The following is a 13,540-nucleotide window of genomic DNA, read 5'->3' as shown; positions in this document are numbered from 1 at the left end:
CTTCATTTGTTTACCGCAGTGATCTTCCTTAATCTCCCCAACATCCAGCCTGGTTCCATTTCCAAAGAACATCTCCCCACAGAGGGTCACACCACAAACGTAATGTCCAGCATCGGCAACAGAGACGTTCCTCATGGTGAGTTTGTAGACACAGCTATACTGTCCGGTTCTAGGAGTCTTCTTGCAGGCTTCAGGCGTACTCCTATGGGTGTAAATGAGTCCAGGTTGAGATTCGGTCGAGCTTCTGGACCAGTAGACAGCGTGTTGTCCACCACAGGTCTCAGTGTGGACGGTACAGTTCATAGTCACAGAGTCTCCTGGCTGCGCTGACACAGACACCGGCAGTTGAAGAACGGAGTTCTTGCCCAGCTCCACACCTTTGAACATTTATATCATAAACATCATTACTGACTGCTCTAATCTGGTCAAAGTACAGTAATGAATTTAGTCAATAGTCTTCAAACTTTAATACAGGGACATAAGCATACTGTACGTACCTTGAATCATTAGGAAGGCTCCTGGTCCAAACACAAGGCCTTCTATATAAACTACTCCACAAAAGTATGTTCCAGTGTCCTCTGGTCTTGTATTTTTTATGTTAAGGTGACTTCTAGCTTTGTCCACCTCAACAGAAACATGCCTCTCATCGTATCCTTCACAATAGTACACTTGTTCATAAGTTCTTTTTAGCACACAGTGTAAACCCTTCGCTGCTGTCAATTTGTACCATACCATCCTCTGTTCACTGTCGGGTATATAACACTCAAGTGTAACACTGTGACCCAGCTGTACTGCTTGAAATGGAACCGGCTGAGAGATTTTCTGTTGGGCCACACCTGGAACATAAAGAATACAATGCAATGGCATTTATTAAAAACATATAGCCTATGCATGTTTAATTAAAACACAGTTTGATTATAATTTCCAAACAGTATGAGCTTCATGTAAAAAGATAAGACTCATATGTGACTCATTACATTAATTATAATAATCCTTATAATAATGTTCTACTCTTATATTCATATGGTATAATAAACATATGTTATAAATGTTTTACTCACATGAGTTAATTAGAAGGAAAAGTGCAAAGTATTCCATCTTTGTCCAGTTCAGAGGTTGGGTATGTGTGCGTGTGTGCACTTTAATATGACTGCAGGTACTGTATGGCAAAGGCATTGTCATTCTGAATTCATATCAGCTCTAACATGCATCTGATTGGCTCACCAGGTTCCTGCAGACTCCTGCAGTACATTTGATTGGCTGTTCAGAACAGTGGGGCAGTCATAGAACAAACTTACCATGATGTTGTATGTAATACATACTGTTGTGGAATATCTGTATACTTTATGGTTTAAGAAGATGGAATACTATATAAAAAAACATAAACATAGTGACAAAGAAGATCAACTGAAAGTTTGTTCATAAAACTCCTGTTAAAACAACCAGGCCACAAGCTGTGAGATGATTCTCTGCTTTGTGAACTTAAGGGTCCATTTGGTTCCATTTGTAGGCAGTACACTCTTGGAATTAACATATATCTAATGCTCCATTAGGTTCCATTTGTACACTCTAGGAGTTACAGATCCTTAAGGCTCCATTTGGTACCTTAACTATCAATCATTTAGCTGGGAACCCCTGGAACCCACTGAAGGACCCCTGGGGGTCCCCGGACCCCACATTGAGAACAAGTGGTCTAGACCAGTGGTCCTCAAGCTTTTTGGGTTGCAGTACCCCATTTCTGAATCTAAGTAATCAAGTATCTCACCCGCTTTACCCAACTACAACATTCTGCTAGAAAACTGCAAGAAAAAAACATAGCTATGATGAATGATGACCCTTTCTTTTGAAGAATATAACATTACAAATAAGAAATGGGATGAAAGAGATGCAATTAGTGCATCTTGTGCATATTTAAACTGTGGCCATAACATTTCAGTAAAATCCAGTTTTGATGTCAGAATGGTCAAAATAAAACAGCATAAGGCAAATAACTGAAACAGTTGTGCTAGTCAAGTTTGGGTTTCATTTGGTTTAACATATTCACAGTTTGTTAATGTTTTATTGTTAAATTCCAGGGGGTCCCCAGATACATTATTGATAGTTAGGAACCAAATGGACCCTAATGGGGCTGCTAGAGAAGTTATACAAACTTCTAACTTTAAGCTATTATGTCACGGCATAGCACAGCAAATGAAAAGGTATCTTGTGATGTTAAACTTTGGTAGAACATTAACAGACAAATGTATAAATAAACCACACGCCCGGATGCCCGAAAGTCTGTCCTCGACAAACAAAGGAAGTAGCGATTCTATTTACTCACATCATCTCTGAGCTCATCTGTTTGATTTCCTGTGTTTAACGACGAACACAGAGCTATATCCACATATAGTAATAATAAAAATCTATTTGACCCCACAGGGGAAATTCAGTTTTCAGCTTCACCCAGCTGATTGCTGCTCAAGTGGTCAGATTTTAGCACAAAGGGGAGCAGTTAGGGGTTAATTTTAAGAGTCTTGCTCAGTGACACTTCAGCACATTGCTGGGGCTGGGAATCGAACCTGTTGACGTTTTGTTTCCCAGGCTGCCTCTCTACTCATTCAGCTATATGATGCTGAAAGTTGAGTTCCTTGTTTCTTTTTCTCAGCTTTCCAAGTTCCCATTCTTCACCCTCTCTGCGTAGGCTAGCTGTTGCTGATGAGACAAATACATTTCCCATTCGCCAGGATGAAATATGATCCATTTAATGTATTTTGTCTCATGGTGTCTGTTACAAACTAATTCTACTGATTTATTGTCTAATTTGCTATGGTTGAAATGTAGGCCTGTAGCCTATTTGAACTGGGAACCCCCCAAAATAATCATATTTCAACTGGGGACCCCCCATCCTGACAAGCACTTGGAATTGTAAGAGTTGAGGCATTACATTTAGTTTGACATAATTGGTTCCACAGATAAATATTGTGAAAATAGCAGATCTACAAGCTTGTGAGCTTGTAGATCTGCTCTTTTCACAATTTTGGACTCTTTCTCATATTATTTGACAAATTGTCACTTCACTTCACTTGTCTTATAGGTACTCCCCCCCAGGTTGAGAATCACTACTATAAAACACAGGGTTGCAAATCACATAAGCCACACATTTTACATAACTACATGACATATTATTTTATATAAGGAGAACTAGTAGGGAGATTTCCATCCTTAATAAGCTCTCCTCCTGCCCTGTCATTTTCTGGGCTGAATGTGTGCGTGTGTAAATCCGCGTGCGTGGACAAATGATGCTGCAGTTGAGTCACGCGCACTGTCACACACTCGTAAATTAACCCCTGTTTTGTCGCATAGTCATATGAATAGTGGTGGCCATATAGTCAGCGTTGCCATGTCTGCTTATCATAAGCGACTTTCTCTAAAGTTGCTTGTAAATATTGGTAGTTGCGGTTTGCGTTTTTTTTTGGCTTGTTTATAAATTGTTTTTTCAGGATCAATGACCCCCAAATTAATAGCCTATGTAGGCTTATTTGTCCACGGAACCCATCTGAAAATATGTTTTTGCCAGGGACCCCCCCCCCCATACAAGATTTGTGTTGTTATAATGTTTCCAAAATATTCCAAGATTACCATTTTCTTTTTCAAGAGAGATACAAGCTCACAACGCGACGCGTTGTGAACTTGTAGATCTGCTATTTTCAAATAGCCATTCGTTACCTAGTCGCTTCTTTTGGGCTTGTTTTCATAGACCTGGTTGCTTATTTCTCTCGCAAAATCTGGCAACACTGATAGTAGCTTTTACAGTGGCTAATCTGGCTAAAGTGCCTACAATATACAGCAGCCATTAAGCCATAGACTCCATAATATACGCCCCAAAAAACAACAGATCTACAAGCTCACAACGCGACACGTGAGCTTGTAGATCTGTTCTTTTTTTATTCGTGCCAGGCGACACCCCCGCCGCACGATGGCTGTATAGACCCAGCCCTGGTACATGACTGTCATGATATATTATATGTCATGGTCATGGATGATCTTCAAAATAGTGTTTGCACTTTCTCCTTTTTTGACCCGTACATCTACATAAACGTTCATATTTCAAATATAAAGTGCTGACCCTATGGCAACGGATGTTACAATTATGTTCGGCCCCACAGAAGTACCCGTGTCTTCCATATTATTCAATACAAAGCATTTTAATCCGATTGGTGGCCATTTTCTCCGTATTTTCTCCATTATGCTTTTAACTACGTTACCCTATCGGCTGGGAGGTGTATTGCACTCTGATACGTTATAACTCTAGGAGAAAATGTCCACCGATCGGATTAAAATGCTTTTTATTGAACAATACGGAATACACGGGTACTTCTGAGGATTTCTGTACACAATTGTAACATCCATGGCCATGGGGTCAGCACTTCATATTTTACATCTGAACGTTTATGTAGATGTACGGACCAAAAAGGGAGAAATTGCAAACACTATGTTGAAGTTCATCCAAGACGGTTATGACAGATAGATGACCGTCTTGTTGTGATACAAGGCTAGAAGCCTATTAGACCTAATGATCATAATAAAGCAATCTTATGTTACTCCCCCTTTAAAAGAACGCACCACTGCGTTGCGTTGCGGTCATGGGACCCACGCGACACGCGTGTATAGGTTTTGTTAATGACGCAGCGTCATCCAACCCTGTTCTAAAAGCTGTCACTGAGGGAGAAGACCAATGTGGATAGTAGCCTAACTGAGTATATTTACTCAAGTAGGCTACTGTACTTAAGTAGGCTACACTTTTGAGGTATTTTTTAATACTGGAATATTTCCAAATTTTTGTACTTTTACTTCTACTCCACTAGCTACATGATCTCAGAAGCAAATATTGTACTTTTGCGCCACAATTATTTGATTGATTGATTGAATACTTTATTTAGAGAAGACATGGAAACAGTAGCCTATGGAAGTACAATTCACAATACAAGGTCCTCTAAACTGGATTGCTCATAAAAGCACAATGGCTTATTTTAATGCTTATTTTAATGGCTTATTATAAGAACTATTATTTGAGAACTTTACTGCAGATTTGGAATATTACAAAACATACATTAACCACCCTATATTTGGCTATTTGAAAATAGCAGATCTACATGCTCACAACGCATCACTTTGCATGTGCTGTGAGCTTGTAGATCTGATGTTTTCAAAGGATTTTTTATAAATTGTATACATTTGAAACCGGTGAAATGGGACACTCTGCATAATGAGTATACTTTCTACTTTTGGTACTTTAAGTACATTTTGATACCAATACTTTTGTACTTTTACTCGCAAGTCAATTTTGAATTCCAGGTTTTTTACTTGTAACAGAGTATTTCTACATTGCAGTAATGATACTTTTACCCCTAAATAAATAACAAAACCAAAGAAGAGAGGGGGGGAAAAAAAACAGGGAACTGCCATCATCTTTCCTTATTTGCTGTTTTATCCTGTGTGTGCGTCCACCACGTCATCATCATCATCGTCATCGTCATCATCATCATCATCATAGCGTTTGGAGGGGAGAGACCTGCTGAGTGACGGACAAGCCGAGCCGAGGAGGAGAGGGTTAAAAACAAGCAGGCAGGCGTCGATCGTCGAAACCGACAGCATTCCGGATCAGAAAGCAAACAGAACAGACCGTTCTGAAAAGAAGAGATATACTACTAACACAAGGACTCTGTACGTGCACTGGTAATAAACGGAAACCCGTTCTAAAACCGTTATTTTTCATTCATTCATTGACGCTATAGGCAGGGAGTCAAACCCCCCTCATAAAGGAGTCGCTGTCCGCGGTGCTGAATTGGACGCGGTTTGGGATTCTTTCAGCGGAACGCCTGACCCGCGACCTGTATGGATTATTCAGTTAGATTATTATTACACCCAGTCGCGTGGAGGAGCATTTCCAGCCCACTGTAGGTGTTGTGTGTGTTAATAGTAGCCCTATTTCTCTCGTGGGACGAAAATAGTCGTAATATAGAGAGGGTTTGATCTGACAGCGGAGTGTTACATAAGAGGAGCTGTCCGCGGTCCTGAAACGAGGGTTTGGGAAATCCTTATTACAAACAACCAGAACGACCGCAACCTTGCCGTAAGTCTTATTCATGTCACATCATTCATATATAGGTATAGCGCATGATGATCTGATGCTTAATATGTACGGTTTAACATCCATTGATGTGTGTGTGTGTGTGTGTGAGAGGCTCATGTGGGTTGTTTGTGCGTCCATACAGAAGGTCACAGGCCTATCCGTAGGGGACTGGGAGAGGCAGACCTGCACCGGAATCTGCTGGGATTCCAAATCCTGCAACCGGGTTGGTTGGTTGCTTTGCTTGCTTGCTTGGCGATTGATTTAGGATTGATCGATTCTTTGGGGTGAAATCTACACATCGCTGTAAAAGGTGGTCGGCTGAGACTCTGCACACACAGCGCTATACAGCAGAAGAGAAGAGAAAATGTCGGGGCAAACGCTCACGGATCGCATCGCCGCTGCGCAGTACCAGCTGACGGGATCAGACATGGCCCGCGGCGTCTGCAAGGCCACCACGCACGAAATAATGGCGCCCAAGAAGAAACACCTGGAGTGTAAGTGTTGTTGACCCGGTCCGGCCTTGTTATTCCTGTGTGTGTCGTGTGTGTGTGTGTGTGTGTGTGTGTGTGCGTGTGTGTGTGTGTGTGTGTGTGTGTGTGTGTGTGTGTGTGTGTGTGTGTCGTGTCATGTGTGTGTGTGTGTGTGTGTGTGTGTGCACACACATAGGCCTTATTTCTGTGTGTGTGTGTGTGTGTGTGTGTGTGTGTGTGTGTGTGTGTGTGTGTGTGTGTGTGTGTGTGTGCGTGTGTGCGTGTGTGTGTGTGTGTGTGTGTGTGTGTGTGTGTGTGTGTGTGTGTGTGGGGTGTGAACACACAGAAACACACAGAAAACTGTGATCCATACATTTCATGCCCATGCACTATACCTGCATGATTCGAACCCATAGAAAGGTCTCCAGCGTGCATGCTCTTTAAGAGGGAATCTCCCACTTGACCGTTGAGGGGTTATTATTAGTGCTTATAGCCTAATATGCAGGCAGTACCACTGGTCAACCAGTAGGTATCCTACCCGACACCTGTCACCAGGGTCTCTCATAATAGGGAGAGAGAGACCACCTCCAACCACTGCAGATGCAGCTATAGTTGTTTTAACTGACCATACAGATTCTCTTCTGTATTCTCTTGCATACACTGGCTCCACCCCATACACTAGCTACCCAGAGATATGATGTAAGCTACACCCATGTGCATAAAACATACAGCACGCTACAGTAGGTCTTAGGTTCAGGTAAAAGGGTTAATCTTGTTTTAATGGATTAAAACAGTTTTTTTGTGAGTATGTTAATACAATATAACTAGTACATCTGTATGGTAGAGTATGTTAATACAATATAACTAGTATATCTGTGTGGCAGGTAGAGTATAACAAGTACAACTAGAAAGTACTGTTCCTGAAGAAACAGTGTGGGATCGCTAAGAATGTTGATGGTATTGAGTATTCACAGCACGTCCTGCAAAGCTTAGCCTATCAAAAAACAGGCGGAATAATAATAATAACACGATAACATTAGTGTGATCGCTAAAGCGATCCCACAATGATCGCTAAAGCGATCCCACAATAACTAGTACAATATAACTAGTATATCTGTATGGTAGAGTATGTTAATACACTATAACTAGTATATCTGTATGGTAGAGTATATGTTAATACAATATAATTAGTACAGTGGTTGGAGGTGGTCTCCCTTCTCTTATACATTAAGACCTGTAGACCCTACTGGCTGACATGTAGCCCTGCCCGCGGTAGCCCTGCCTGAAGCCCATACACCCAATATCTCCCCCTGGAAAAGCAGGGCATTAATTGCCTCTCAGATGAGCGTTAGAAATGTGTTCTCTTGTGTGGGGGTTAGAGCCCGGGTTCAAACGTACAGATTGCATGCTTAATGGGTTGGAATGAGAGGTTGTTGATCAATATGTTCTACTGTATAGTATATAATGGTCAGGCTGACTCTCACAATGACTTGATTACCTTTCACTTACTGTATAGGCTGCTGTGGGCGTGGCTCCAACCATAAATGGACGTGGTTGACATGGCGATGACCATTGTTGACCTCTCGAGTCCGCCTTCAGCCTAGAGAGAGGGAGAGAGAGAGATAGAGAGATAGAGGGAAACAGAGAGACAGGGTGGGAGTTGGTGTGCCGTGTGTGTGTGTGTGTGTGTGGGGGGGGGATGGGTGGAGGGAGGAAAGTGAGAGGGGGTCGTAATTCAGGACCGAGTGGCAGGTCATTCAGAGAGTGTGTTGGCCCCACCCTGTGCCCTAAGTCGTAAAGCACACACACACACACACACACACACACACACACACACACACGCACGCGCACCAACACACACACACACACACACACACACACACACACACACACACACACACACACACACACACACACACACACACACACACACACACACACACACACACACACACACACACACACACACACACACGCACGCGCATCAACACACACACACACACACACACACACACACACACACACACACACACACACACACACACACACACACACACACACACACACACACACACACACACACACACACACACACGGTTTACAGGTGCAGCCTGCAGGCCTGTCGAAGCCAAAAACAAAAAGCTCTCCCTGCGAAACTGCACCATCATGACCGAATAAAGACATCAAACTTCACAGCTTTATTAACACATTTGTTAGGTGACAGCCGGGGGGCCGCCCTGTGGCACATCATGATGAATCACTATCATCATCCGGCCCCCCAAACCGAGGCGGCCCAGGGTGGGTGGGGTGGGGTTGGGTCATGCCGAAAAACAATCACGCTCCGCTTGTATTGATGGATATAGTTGGGCGGCCTGTGCGAGTGCTTCTATCGATCTGAACGAACTGAAGCTTTGATTCATATACTTTCGTTGTACGATGGTGGTGCCGGGTTGCTTAGAAAACGTCTCGCATCGGCGGCACATTGCGGGCTTGTAGATCTATTTTCAGCGAACGACACCGTTGTACGAAGGGCGTCAAAAAAAATCTGCATGGCTTTTCTGTGTGGGGTCTGTGTGTGTGTGTGTGTGTGTGTGTGTGTGTGTGTGTGTGTGTGTGTGTGTGTGTGTGTGTGTGTGTGTGTGTGTGTGTGTCTGTGTGTGTGTGTGTGTGTGTGTCTGTCTGTCTGATCTTTGGACCGTGTATATCGTGTCCTGGACCAGGCCCCTTATATCGTGTGATCCGCCACACCTGCTGAATAATTCACCCATCCCAGCCAATGGCTGCCTTTGCATTATTTACGCAGCCAAAGGTGACGGTGTGCTAATGCTACAATATATGGGAGACTGAGACTGCTGCGGCTTGCATCCCCGTCCCTTCTTGTGTCACTATCACACGACACCCGATCGGAAATCAACAGCGTTTGATTTGTCATTCACTAAATACCGTCTCTGTGTCGTTGGTGGAAACCTCAAATGTCCAAAACTGTTACTTTTCAGGATTTTAATTCAAAAGCATCAAAAGTAGCAAATCTACAAGCTCGAAACGCGCCGCTTCGCGCTGTGTTTCGGGCTGTGTTTCGGGCTGTGTTTCGGGCTTGCCGATCTGCTACTTTTGATGCTTATGTGCGACGCTGTAGTATGATCAAGGAGGGCGTTAATTAAAGAAAATAAAGTTAAAATACGGAGATAAAGATGTTTCTGCCCGACAGCAACAATATACACAAATAATACTGGATTATTTCAATCAGAATCGTTTTTATTTGTCACGTTACAGTTTACATGGTGTAAAGTGAGATAATTTTTCTGCTTAGTTTTTGTAGTATTCTGTGAGAAGAGAGAGGATAGCGGTAGAGTGAGAGCAAAGGGAGAGAGATAGAAAACTGGTTAAATAGAACATATAAAGATACAAAGTACAATATACTGTACATTACATATTAATGATCACATTTATAGAATGTGTTCTAAGGTATTTACACATATTCATCGACGTGTGTGTGTGTGTGTGTGTGTGTGTGTGTGTGTGTGTGTGTGTGTGTGTGTGTGTGTGTGTGTGTGTGTGTGTGTGTGTGTGTGTGTGTGTATGCGTTGTGAGCTTGCAGATCGGCCATTTTCTGGTTGAATGTCTATTAAGTTATTTTAAGCAGATGGGTTGGACACTATAGAAGCGCCCCCATTATTGTATTTCGGACATAGTTGCAATTAACTCTCTCCACTGGGAGAGGACATAAAAGTTGCAGATTGCAGCTTCAAGGAGATGAAGAAAATAGTCTTAGCTGTCAAATTTGTCTCGGTACAACCAAGCCCCCATTGGCCAATAGGTTAGATAGGATAGGCCAATAGGTTAGGTTGTTAAAGGTTAAAGCTCTATATTCCAATGGCAATCACCTCTATAGAGTGTTTGTTCAGTAACCTAACGGCATGTCTGTGAATCAGTGATTCTCCTGAGTGTGCGTGTGCGTCTGTGTGCATGTGTGTATTGTGCACACAGACATTGAGACCGTAATAGTTGTTGAACAGATCATAGCCATATAGATCAAAGCCATGCAGAACAAGTTGACATACATCCAAGTCACTTGTTCCAGGGTGTCCCTGGCTAAATGATTAACCCATTAAGATGGTCAAATGTCTTCTAAATCAATAGTTCCCAAACATTTTCTTAATTAAAACATATTTGGATTGATTGATTGATTGAATATCTATTAGCAGTTTGCAAAAAAAAAGCACAGGAAAGTACAGTTCAATACAAGGTCTGCTAAGAGGATTTTAAACCCAAGAAAGCCTATGGCTTGTTTCCATTGGGGTCCTTTGTACTCAATTCATGGAAACATTTAATGACAGACAAATATACACTACTATGCTACGCGTGTGAAGTACTCTGACAGGTACATGGGTATCTTAACGTTGTGGTGTAGTGTATCTTGTAGACCAGGCCCATTGCAAGTTGCTGTACTCTGTCCTCTACCCTGAGCCACGACCCTAGCAAAGTGAGCAGGGGTTAGATGAGTTGTAGATGTGAGGACAAGAAGTAGCCTTACCAGTTTGTTTTGGGATGTCTGGAGCCTTGTTTTTAAGGCCTTTGTGGTGTTATGGTACCATGAGGTGCATACATACTACTTAGTCATAATATGGTCCCCACACCTTTGGGGAATTTTATTTAGAAATATTATACTGTATTTATTTATTTGTCACAGTACGTGAAATGTATCCTCTGCATTTACCCAGCCTACCTGTTGGGATCACTGCAGCACATGGACTGGGCGGGCCGAGGGGTGAACCAAGGCCCTCTGAGTCCCAGACGGCCACCTATGCCTGCCTGAAAATAACCTCATAACTGCCTCGTATCGTAACTAAGTAGCAGACGCGACTTACAAGTGCAAGATCAGAATAAGCAGAGTAAGCATGAACTCTAGTCAATAAATAAACAACAAGGTGAAATAGTTGCACAAGTAGAGTGCAGAGAGAACAGTGCAGTGCCTCAAAGAAACTAGTAAATATACTATACTAGGTACAAAATAATAGCGTTCTTAGTTTGTGATCAAGAAGAAACGATTGTAAGTAACAAAATCGTAAGAACAAGTGACCAAGATATATATCGCAATAGTATGCTAGCATCCATCCAACAAAGGTGAAAACAAGGGATTCAATGGAGTCTGAAGGGTAACCGGAACGCTCGCCCCAAAATACACTCGGCCCCAGTGGTTCTTGTATTCTTGTATTCGCTTTACTGAGGTTACGTTTAGGAATAAGGTTAGGTCTAGGCATAGTTTTACTGAGGTTACGTTTAGGAATAAGGTTAGGTCTAGGCATAGTTTTACTGAGGTTACGTTTAGGAATAAGGTTAGGTTTAGGCATAGTTTTACTGAGGTTACATTTAGGAATAAGGTTAGGTTTAGGCATAGTTTTACTGAGGTTACGTTTAGGAATAAGGTTAGGTCTAGGCATAGTTTTACTGAGGTTACGTTTAGGAATAAGGTTAGGTTTAGGCATAGTTTTACTGAGGTTACGTTTAGGAATAAGGTTAGGTTTAGGCATAGTTTTACTGAGGTTACATTTAGGAATAAGGTTAGGTTTAGGCATAGTTTTACTGAGGTTACGTTTAGGAATAAGGTTAGGTTTAGGCATTGTTTTACTGAGGTTATGTTTAGGAATACCTGGTGACGACCGCTCCCAGGTTGCCGGATTTGACCCGGGGCGAGCGTGTTTTGGGGCGAGCATTCTTGTATTCTTCTGAAGAGGTGGGTCTTCAGACTATAGATGGAAAATTGGGAGTGAGTCTAGAGTTCTGACTGCACTGGGGGGTGTTTATTCCACAGTGTGGGTGCCAGGAGGTTGAATAGTATACCGTAGGACTTGTGGAGCGTTGTCCTAATACTGTAGCATCGGTGTCTTGTTTCCATTTATTCTAGAAATACTGCAAGCTAGGCCCGTTCTTTGTTCATTTCCAGCGTGATTTGTCAAGCGATTACAGGGAGCCATATGGACAATGTTGTGATCGTGTCAACAGAATCGCTCGCGGGGTTAATGTGTTGAATGCTGTATCCATTTGGTATGGGCCAGTTCAACAAGCTGCATGTACTGTACGTAGGCAGTGTTGCCATGTCTGCTTATTATAAGGGACTTTGGGCTTGTTTTTCTGTAAAGTCGCTTGTACATATTGGTAGTTGCGGGTGGTGTTTTTTTTGTTGCATGTTTCTAAAGTGTAGTTGCTTATTTGGGCTTGTTTCCTAATGTTGTTTAAACCAGTGGTTCTGAAACATTTTCATGTCAAGGACCCCAAAATAGTATTTGTCCCCACCCCATCTAAAAATATTTTGTGCCAGGGACCGTAGTACCAGATTTGTGTTGTTAAAATGTTTGAAAAATAATCAAAATGTTTAGTTTTTCAGATTTGTTTGGAAATAGCAGATCTACAAGCTTGTGATTCGGCTATTTTCAAATAACCAATGTAAATTTATATAGGTTTAAAGTGCTCATGTAGTCCATAGTAGACGCTTCTTTGGGGCTTGTTTTCATAGACCGGGTTGCTTGTTTCTCTTGCGAAATCTGGCAACGCTGTATGTAGGCCACTGTGCCTCTCTTTCTTCTCTTGGCAGGGCGCTCAACGCCCCGGAGGAATATCTAGACCTGAAAACACGGCCAAAACGTTTCCACTCTTACCAACTAGTGGAGGAGATGTTTAAAGGACCGCACCAATGTTACTACAAGTCATTCATTGTCAACATTGCTCACATAACTAGTTGACACATACATCCACCATTGCTTTATTTTTGAGATGTTGTGTTGAAGTTTGGTCCATATACTCAACAAACAGATAGCCAATTTATTTTTCAACCTCAGCTTAAACTTGAGGTAGCATTATCACATTTAACCTTAGTGTCCCTATTCTTGGTTCTCTGTCTTGTCTGTCGAAAATAGCCAATCTACGATAAAAGGCTTAGAGTTCGGCTATTTTCTGGTCG

At 42.2% G+C, this 13,540-nt stretch overlaps 1 pseudogene across 1 annotated transcript in view; it reads left to right on the top strand.

The window, feature by feature from the left end:
* Positions 1 to 6,476: 6,476 nt before the first annotated feature.
* Positions 6,477 to 13,540, top strand: part of LOC308103673 (clathrin coat assembly protein AP180-like) — a 60,042-nt pseudogene continuing 52,978 nt past the window's right edge. The window contains exon 1 of the transcript in view: positions 6,477 to 6,606. The product of the transcript in view is annotated as a clathrin coat assembly protein AP180-like (transcript). The remainder of the gene's footprint in view (positions 6,607 to 13,540) is intronic.

Source organism: Gymnoscopelus braueri (assembly GCF_963280865.1).
Source record: "Gymnoscopelus braueri genome assembly, chromosome: 16".
NCBI classification, from domain to species: domain Eukaryota; kingdom Metazoa; phylum Chordata; class Actinopteri; order Myctophiformes; family Myctophidae; genus Gymnoscopelus; species Gymnoscopelus braueri.
Note: the sequence above shows the minus strand (reverse complement) of the source record. Positions and strands in the feature narration are given on the sequence as shown.